The sequence below is a fragment of the Acipenser ruthenus genome, chromosome 1 (assembly GCF_902713425.1).
Source record: "Acipenser ruthenus chromosome 1, fAciRut3.2 maternal haplotype, whole genome shotgun sequence".
In the NCBI taxonomy this organism is placed as follows: Eukaryota; Metazoa; Chordata; class Actinopteri; order Acipenseriformes; family Acipenseridae; genus Acipenser; species Acipenser ruthenus.
Genome location: NC_081189.1, coordinates 47,486,400 through 47,496,864, shown reverse-complemented (window position 1 = coordinate 47,496,864; position 10,465 = coordinate 47,486,400).

The following is a 10,465-nucleotide window of genomic DNA, read 5'->3' as shown; positions in this document are numbered from 1 at the left end:
TTCTAGAGGGTTTATGTAGGGTGTAAGTGTCTTGTTCAGATAACCATTCAGCTATATCCTTATCACTAACCCTACACCCCTCCTCCCTAAGAACTCTCTGTAGAGACTGTCGGCCTCCAAACCCACCAGGATTTGAAACATCATAGTAAATTCGTTTCATTTGCTGAAGAGTCATCCCTTCAGAAAAAAAGTCAAACAAATGCGGTGATTGTAAAGTACAAAAGGGTTTATTCACACAGTATACAGATTAACAATTATGATTGGATACTTTAAACGACGCATAAACAGGCGACATTGCCTTTCATAGTAATGCATTAAACAAGACACAGTATCTTTTACAGCTCTAGAGATATCTGTATTCAGACCATTGACGAGATGATAAAGACAAGCTTCAGACACGTATGTATACAACACCAGTAAATACTCCCATTTACAGGGGTACACAGTGTAAAACATTTCCGGGATCATCGCCGTTAGAAAAACATTTAAAGGTATTTCACATTTTACAGAATCAGCAATCATTTCAGCCCAATATTTAGGATCCACCAAGGCGTGTATTTCAAGCGTAGCTCTTTTTAGCTCAGTGAAACGTTTTACATCGACAGACAAGGGTTTTTTAAAGAGGGCCCGGGAAGCCAATTTGTCAACTACGAGTTCAAACAGAAGACCCTCCAACTCACTCTGCATTCTGTCCCGAGTCATGCGGTTCCCCATCTTCAAAGTCAAAAACCCCGTAATAAGTCAGAGGAGCCTGGGGTTCTGTAAAGTTTCTGTGATAGAAAGATCTAGTTATCTTGTTAACCACTTCTTGAGTCCTTTCATCCAGGTCCTGTTGCAGCTGCTGGAGCTTCTCTTTTATGTAAGGTTCAGGTCTCAGTTCAATTAAACAATCCTCAACCAGCTTCTGAATCTTGTTCAGAGGTAGGAAAAAATCGAGTAGATGAAGAGCCTTAGAAACCAGAATCTTTAACCAAGGTACGTGTATTTTAGCTATTAGTTCTTCAAACCTCTTGTTGAAATAACCGTAGTCTGCTTCAAAGAGACAGCTATGATGTCTCTGGCTGGGGTGGTCCACGGCGCAACCGGCGCAATTTTTCTGCAGATCCCGGTCTATGATCACTTCCAGTAGAGAGGCCAGAAGGCCCTTGACAATCTTGAGGATTCTTGTGAATGTCACTCCATAAAGGCTGTCGGGGTCGTCGTGATCCTCCGAGGGTTCTGTAGGAAGAGCGTGAGACAACGGTGTAAAGACAGGTTCGGTTGGAATCTCCGGCTCCGTAGGAGGGGTGGTAGGTAGACTCTGGTTCGGCAGATCGTAAGAAGGTAGAAAACACACTTTTTCAGATACACACCATTGCCACGGCGCCTCGGGATCTTCAGCATCCCTATTCTCTGGAACGTAATCAAAATCAAACCACTCGTCGCAAGAGCTGTCTGAAATATAGCCAAATGCTGCGGAATCCATGCTAACGATTCTTCTCTTTTAAGCAGTATGAACCTCAAATAAGAAACTCCTTTTTATTAGAACCCTGATACAAGCCCCTCCCATAGATAGCGTCATACCCTACAACATGTCCAAACATGCCTGCGCTCTACCCGCTCTCTGCAATGAGGACGTGGGGGGGGGGTCAAAGTCCTCCACCGGCTAACATTTTTTCTAAATTACATTTTCATACGTTATTTTTTAAACAACGCACTAATACAACTTGCTTTCTCTTCTTTCTTTCTATCTTTTCTTTGTAATAGTCTATAAAATAAGGATACAACAGACGCCATTTTTAGGTAGGGCTATTTTTGACGGATGTACGGTAAAAAAGGGATGGGTCATAAATCACTCAAAGCGTGGGAAAAAGGGGCGAGGCTTTAGAGCCATAAATCACTCAAAGCGTGGGAAAAAGGGGCGAGGCTTTAGAGCCATAAATCACTCAAAGCGTGGGAAAAAGGGGAGGGGCTTAAGGGTCATAAATCAATCAAACCGTGGGAAAAGGGGAGGAGCTTAAGGGTCATAAATCACTCAGGGGCGTGGAAAGGGGCGGGGCTTAAGGTCATAAATCAATCACAATGTGTTAAAGGGGTGGGGCTTAGGGTCATAAATCAATCAAATGGTGTTAAGGGGAGGGGCTTAGGGTCATAAATCAATCAAAAGGGGCGGGGCTTAGAAAAGTGACAGACGCTGTCGTACCATTACTACTATTATCTGTGAAGTGTAGGTACAATAAATAAATAGGTCGTTTTGACCAGTACCAAATCTGACAAGGCTTCCTTACAACATGTAACACCAACAAATAAATAAATAAATCTCCTCATTTTATTCTCTGTAGATACACAACCATCCATCTTTCACGCTCACCTGTGTATATACAGATGACCTGGTCTATCAAGCACATTTGTTAAGGACTGCTGCCATCTGCCAGTAAAAAATAAAACTGCATACACTTTTACAATACAGTGTTCTTATCTTTTCATTGAAGCACGTTAAAAAGACATGTTAAACTTTGCAGATGCACATATAAGCACCTGCACGCTATTCTCATGGGAGTGACAGATCTGGACTCACATGAGCTCCACATGGAAATCGTGGGATAAGAAGCTGGGTAGTTAAGAAAGAAATTTTGAAATAAGCCCATGATGTTATTGATGCACAGTCTGCTCTCCACCAGTTTTTTGCTGTATCTTTGAGCACAGTAGCCAAGACCTCGGAATCAGACAGGGGACCCAATGTCAAGAACTCCTGATCTGATTGGTTAGGTGCTCCTCCAAAACTAGGGAACTCTAAATTGATAAGACGTTTGTGATGGAAATTTGTTGTCCTATCATTAGGGGGCACCCTAAGAGCCATACTGTACTCTGGCTCAGTACTAGAAGTAGAACTGGATGGGCCAAAGCTCATGGAAGGTGTGTTAGCTTTGTAAGGTGTACTAGCTTTATGACTCTTAGTTCCCAATCTGTCTTCTATTTGTAGGTCATGGCACAGCATACAATCAACAATAGATTGGTGCAGATTTTTAAGCCAAATTAAAAAGTTGTTCTAACCTTGTATACTTGCAGTCGATATAGTACCTCAGTAAATCCTCTTGCCTAATTGAACTCATATTGAGAGCTTTTATTTAATTTTCAACAGTGCCTAATCAAGTACTAAGTTGTTCACACAAACTATGAAGGTTAGATGTGTCAAGACTGTAGGTTAACTCCGCCACGGTAGGTGGAGGAGGAAAATCGTGAACATCTTCATTTGCAACAACCTCAGGTTCATGTTCAGTTATATATAACTCATCTAGACTGGTGATCAACTCATTCACAGGGTCTCTGCGGGTTACAAATTGACCAGCGGAAAAGTCCAAATGCAAGCTAAAACAATAGTCAGCATCCTCACTTTGAGTTGAACCTCCTGTAGCCATGATAAGTCTTTTTATCTTGAGTATATAAAGCACCTGTTGTTAAATAACAATTAAACATAATGTGAAATAAGCAATTTTTAACATGAAAAAATACAGCCCTATTATAACACACCCACACACACATTTCACAAATACATGTAATAGGTACAGAGGTGCAGTCTCTGGGTTGTTTGTTAACAGGCAGTCTGCTCTGCTAGTGAACAATGATGCCAAATAGGAAATGTTTACCTACGTAAACATATTGTCTCCCCAAAAACTTCCAAATGAAGAAATCCCTGCTACAGTTATTATCAACTTTCTCAAAGGTATGTTAATTTTGTTTTGTTTTTATTTACAGACTGCAAAAACATTGGAACACTTTCTTAACACAAAGTCTGATAAATGCAAAGCTTCAAGCCCTCAGAAGAAATTCAGTGTAAGTCCAATATTTATTTATTTATTTATTTATTTATTTGGGTGACTCTGAATACTATAGAATTTTTTTTTTTTTAAATAACGCACCTTTTTTGTAAATGCAATTATATTTTTTTCTTAATTCACAAAAAGGTGTGGAAGAATGCCCTTTATAAAAAATGTATTGACTGGGGTCCCATCATAAACCAGGTTTGTGTTTTTTTTTTTGGAGAGGGCTATCCTAGAGAAATAAAGTTGCTTGGCTTGGAGTATATGTGTTAGGATCCAACGTCGAAATACAGCCTAATCACTACCCTGGAGAATAATTCAAAAGGCTGACATGAAAGGCTGATCGCACCTTCTTCTTCAGATCGGCTTCGGGTGAAGTTCCTTTTCTGCTTGGAAATTCCCAAGCCCGGAAAGATTTTGGCTTTCTAAAAATGTCAATCCTAACATATCCACACATGCTGTGGGTTATCTATCTGACATGCGGTTAATTAAATTATGTAAAGCATCAAGATTATCTACATAACTTTCGGTTAACACATTTAAATACTTTAAATGGAGCTGTTATGAATAATAATTATTTATTTCAACTTATTTTTTTTTAAAGATAATCAAGTCTTTGCCAGAACTAATAGGAGAGAACATGAAGTAGAAAGAAAGTGTTCCTGAATGCTGCAAAACAGGAGGGAGTACTTTAGAAGAGTTTCCAATGGGAAAGTAAGTTAAATGTAAACATTATCTTTCTATGTAATAGATGGCATCAGTGGTGAAGGTGAAACAATAACCATATACTGTATTCAGTTGTAATTAAGATTCTAAATATATTCAACATTTAATATTGCTTTAATATATTGTTTTCATGTGATAATTCAACATAGGTTAATATCATTAACTCAATTGAAACAGAATTTATCGATTTATGCATCATGGAATTCAAAAGTTGTTTAGTTACCAGTCCTTACGTGAAGAATGTTTAAACAGTCTTGCAATGTAGAATGCTGTATATAGCTTTCTTCTTGTGGTTAAAAGTTGACATCTTCAGTTTATAGCCCTCTCACAGTTACAGTTTTTCTCAATTGTTTACACACTGTGACTGAAACTGTAGACACAAAGATCAAAAGTTGAAGCACATGTATCAAAACCCTAAACCACCTCTGCAGAACTCCAAGCATATTGCACTTGTATTCACTCACATTGCAATTCCAGTTCACGATTTTGCAAAACAATTCACACACAGCTCTACTTTCAGCACATTTTTCATAATGAAATCTCTGGTGTTCATATGGAAAACATACAACTGAAAATGCCAAACTCTAATTCCCAATTGACCTCATTCACGCTTCACCTGTGCACACCCAAATTGCTTAACTGTTCAATTATCTGTCAGAGCTTTAGCTTGAATAAAATAGGTCACAGGTGAACTGTTCATTGTTGGAGAACAATGGACCCACATGAAGCGGAGAGAGGGGGTGGAAGACATAGGGGAAGAGCAAGAGTCAGACCAAGACGACCAAATATTTCCGATGAAATCCGTGCAACACTGGTAGATCATGTCATCAACCATGGGTTGAGCATGAGGGAGGCTGAGCAGCGAGTGCAGCCCAATTTGAGCTGTTTTACTGTGGCCTCAATCATTCAGACATTTAGAAATGATAATAGGTAAGTGACCATTATTCAGTACTGTGCTGTGCTATCTACAATACACTTACAGTACAGTATCATACAGTATGTAATACAGTATGTAAGTGAATACTGAAATGAAGTGTAGATATATTTTTCATGTATGTATCAAAATGGAAATTGTAGCCCTATATGTCAACATATGGAACTGTATATACTGTATGTTTACAGGGTCGAAAGAAGACCCTCTGCTGGTGGCAGATGACGTCTTTTCATGATACAACAAGAGACTGCAATTGTGGACATGGTGTTTGCTAACAATGCCATTAGACTGCGAGAAATTCAAGCATGAATCATAGAGGACAGTGAAAGGTTCCCCAACATACACATTGTTGCCATATCAACTATTGATCGCATCCTGAAGAGGAACCGAATGAGGATGAAATGGGTATATTGTGTTTCATTTGAGAGGAACACAGACCGTGAAGGAGATGTGATATCAGTATGTACACGTGAGTATTGTACAGCAATTGACATAAATTTGTTCTGTACTGTACAGAAACAGTGCTGTTGACTATGAATCACTTTACAGTATTCACTTTGCTGTTGTTCTGATATGGTCATGTTTTCTTTTGTAGAAAATACTTGAGCTTGATGCAAGTGTTACTCCACAGGAGTACATCTTTATTTACGAGGCAGGGTTCAATTTGACCAAGAGGAGGCGACGGGGAAGGAACATCATCGGCCACCGTGCAACAGTGGATGTCCCTGGCCAGCGCGGTGGAAATGTTACAATGTGTGCAGCCATCATCCATCATGGGCTCCTCCACCATGCCACACCCGTCCCATACAACACAGCCCATCTACATGTTTTTCTGGACACACTAAACAATCATCTCATCCCACCCCAAGAGACAGAGCAAGAGTGGCCAGAGCAGACCATGTATGTTGTGATTTCGGACAATGTGAGATTCCACCGTGCTGCACTCATCCACAATTGGTTCCACAATCATCCAAGTTTTTCAGTCATTTATCTTCCACCATATTGTCCCTTTCTCAATCCAATAGAAGAGTTTTTTTCAGCTTGGAGTTGGAAGGTTTATGACCTCAATCTCCACCAGCGAGTGACCCTACTACAGGCAATGGAGGAGGCCTGTGGGGATATAGGGGCAGACGCATGCCAGGGGTGAATCCGCCATGCCAGGCGCTTTTTCTCCCGTTGCTTGGCCAGGGAAAACATAGCTTGTGATGTAGATGAAAACATGTGGCCAGACAGAAATGAGAGGCAAGATGCTGCCTGAATGTTTTTTGTTTGATCATAGTAATTTACTGTTTTTTTGGGATGGAATGGGGGATGGGTGGGATGGGGCTGGGGTCTTTATACCTTGACACATTTCCTTTTTGCTTACAGATGCTGTACGTATATGGCTTAATTTCCTGTGTCTGCATTTTAAGAAGGCAAGATTGAGATCTGCCACCATTTCATTAAATATACACCAAATATAAATATAGACCTTCCTCACTATGAAGAAACCAATAAAACATATTGAATCTTATTCTTTCTTGTAATAGTTATCAGTCAGAGCATAATTGGTCAACAGCCTGTCCTGATCCATCTGCCATGACCTGAGCACCCTAAAAACACAAATAATCAGGAGGATGCTCTTGTATAGTGCATTGTGATAAAAGCTGACAGTTCAAACTGACATTCTTCTTGACCAATCACCCATACGTCCTGGAATTTGAAGTGCTGCGCAAATGCATCTACATTTAGACTTAATTAATTAAATCTCATATTAAATGAAGGAAGGGAGTAATGTATGCAGATATATTTATTAAATTATCATTTACAATACACACTACTAGGCCTGCAGGCTTGTGTATAACTGACTGAAGTGCAAATATTATACAAGGGGAAGCACACAATGCAAATGAGGTTGATTCACACAGTTGGCACATTAATTAGGGAAAGTTTATGTTGTATTGGCTATTTATTTTTTATATATTGATTGTATTGAAGAGGCCAGCTGTGTCAGGAGGGGATAAAGCAGTGTGTCGCTAATACTTGTGTATCCAGCTGGGGCTGAACTGCTTGGATTAACATAGAAAAAAAGATACATAACTTGCTGTGCATGCTAAACAAATCTACTTTTAAAGAGTGGCTATTACTTACCACTTATTTTACAGGATATCCACTGTGCCACTACCAAGACACAAAAATGAAGTGCAAACCAGCACATTTTCCAATGTATTATTGTCTTTCCTTTTTTAAGCAGTACTAGATGTTATTTTACTTATAATATGAATATGAAAGACATACTGTATTTAGACTTTTGCCTTCTTTATTGTTGTGAGAGATATTGAAAGTATAGTCAAACCAAACAGCCCAACTGCATAGAAGTGTCATCTATCTAAGGTCATCACACAGATCCCTGTTTTCTTTTTTTGGTAAAGATTAACCACACGTCATAATAATTTGTTAGAATTTTAGAAGACTATTCTTGAGCACAGGTTTTAGAAATACTGGAAATCTTACATCTATGTGGTTTCTTAGCCACATATTTAAGCCAAGAACAGCATATATTCCTTCATTTTTGTTTGTTTTACTACTATTGACTTATTTACCTAAGGTCCAATAATGTGAACAGCAATATTTTTTAAAGATTTGTAATTGGTGTCACAGACCCTAATTCAGACATTTCAAGTCTCACACATTCAGCTTGAGACACACACTCATTTGCATTTTATCTAATTTATTTAAAAAATGATAATAAAAAGAACATAACATATTTTATTTCTATAAGTCACAAGTAAAATGTGTCACACAAAAAACAAGTACCTGTACATTGGTGTTAAAAACCTATGTAACTGAATACAGCACTTAAAAAATTCAGCCTTGGACAGGAGCAAATGCTGATGCTACTGCCCAATTTCGTACTGTTCCCCGAAATAACAACTTATGGAGCTTATTAATTTATCAGTGCTTCCAAGAATATATTCACACTTAAGCCAGAGCCCAAAGTGAATCACAAAGTTGCCATATATGTTAATTTCTAACATGTTAATAGTTTTAATATCACACACTATGTTGGCAATGTGTGTCACAACAACTTTGGTTTTCTTTCTGTTTTTTGACTTGGAGAATTAAGAGTGGGTACAATAATACATTTACTAAATAAACATGTGCAAATTGATGAAACTTGTCGTAATACAGTATGTAATGTTTTTCATGTGTGCTCCCTCCTCCGATTTTCAATAGCAACTCTGTTTATACCCAGGCTTGCGCCGACAGGTATGCTTTAAACCCTCCTAAAGTTACAGCAGCAATATATTGAACTATACAGCATTATTATTGTTATTATTATTAGTAGTAGTCGTAGTAGTCATAGTAGTCGTTGTCATAGTTGTAGTGATAGTATTGGCATAATATATTATCTCAAATATTATAGAAATATACATTTTCAACATACATTTCCAATAAGCAAAAAGGAAACACAATACATAATGAAAAACAAATGACAACAGCAAAGAAAGAAAACCATGGCTATTTATTTTACCAAGATTTATTTTATTTTTAACCGGTAGAGGTCGCTGTACTGTCATATTATTGCAGTGCGTAAAGATCACTCTATGATCAGCTGCTCCTTCCTTTCTTCCTCCTCGGGGCCGGCCGGTTGTCCTCTTCCTCCTCTATCTCTGGGAGGGGGCAGCTGTCCAGGAAGTGCCCCCGTTCCCCGTAGATGATGCACCAGCTTGAGGCCTCAATCTCACTGTGGTAGGAGGGGGAAGGAAACCCTGTGAAGGTGGGGGAATCCACCTTTGTTAGCTGGAGAGCCTTGAGGAGGAGCTGTTCTTTACATGACCACCTCTTGGCCAAAGTAGGCCTTTTTGAAGAGGGGGTTTGCCCATGGGCACTCTCCATAAATGTGCCCAAAGTCCCCACACTCCTCACACATAGGCACCCCTTCGGCGCTGCTGCTCCTCCACTCTGTTGTCCAGCACCCTTTTCTTTCTCTCCGGCGCATATGACTGAAGGGGCCTGTGAACAAGGCTGCACATAGTGGAGTGCATGGGCTCGGCACAGGTGAAGCACCACTCTTCCACTTTCAGGCAGGTGAGGCAGCCGTGCATCCCTTGGTCCATTTTCTTCACTCAAGCCAGCAGCACCTCCCTTGCTTGCCTCTGTGATCGGACACTCTTACCCTTTTTCTTCATTTGCCATTTTATTTTATTTTTTTTTTAATTATTTTTCAAAAACAAAAAACAAAAATCCTTAAAAAAAACTGTGTACCCACAGTACTGTTCCCTGTACAGTCTATGGAAGTGCTGTTTCCCACTTTCTGACACCATATGTGACCAGGATAGCTGGTGGTGAATTCAGACCTGGAACAGACACAGACAGCACTGGGATATGAATGCACTGATGCACCATTTATTAATAAATAAAAATGTTTAAACAAAACAAAAACACTTTACAAAACAAAACAGCACAGTGGCCAAAATAAACAGACAATACAGACACGGAACAAACAAACAAGTATCGTGCTGGTTTATTCCCAGCACACATAGCAATTGTTTACTTTAGGTTTCACTTTAGGTTTTTCTCCTACTCACGACTCCTGTTCCGCCTCTGAACACACCAACCTCGATCAGCTAAAGCTGTGAGTTTTTACACATGTGACCATTCTGCATGCTCGTCTATAATTTTTGCCCCGAACTGCACCCTCGGTGCAGCGCTGCCCCCGAGGCAGCCTTCTGGACTCGCCTCCTAGCTCTTATTGCTGACAGGACTGCCAACTGGCTCTTAATGCTGACGCCCAATTGGTCCGCGATTCTGCATTTGCCATCGGTCTGTCTGTCCCAACTGTTTTGAAAGCTGTTTTCCTGGTCATTTTCATGTTGTGCAAAGGTTACAAGCTCTCGTCTTGCAGGATTGTTGGTTTTGCTGTTTTCTACAGCAAGTGTCTGCATTTTTCAGGTAGATGCAGATATTTGGCTAGGCATGTTATATAATCTTCAGTTTTGAACAACACCAGTGTTTTTTTATT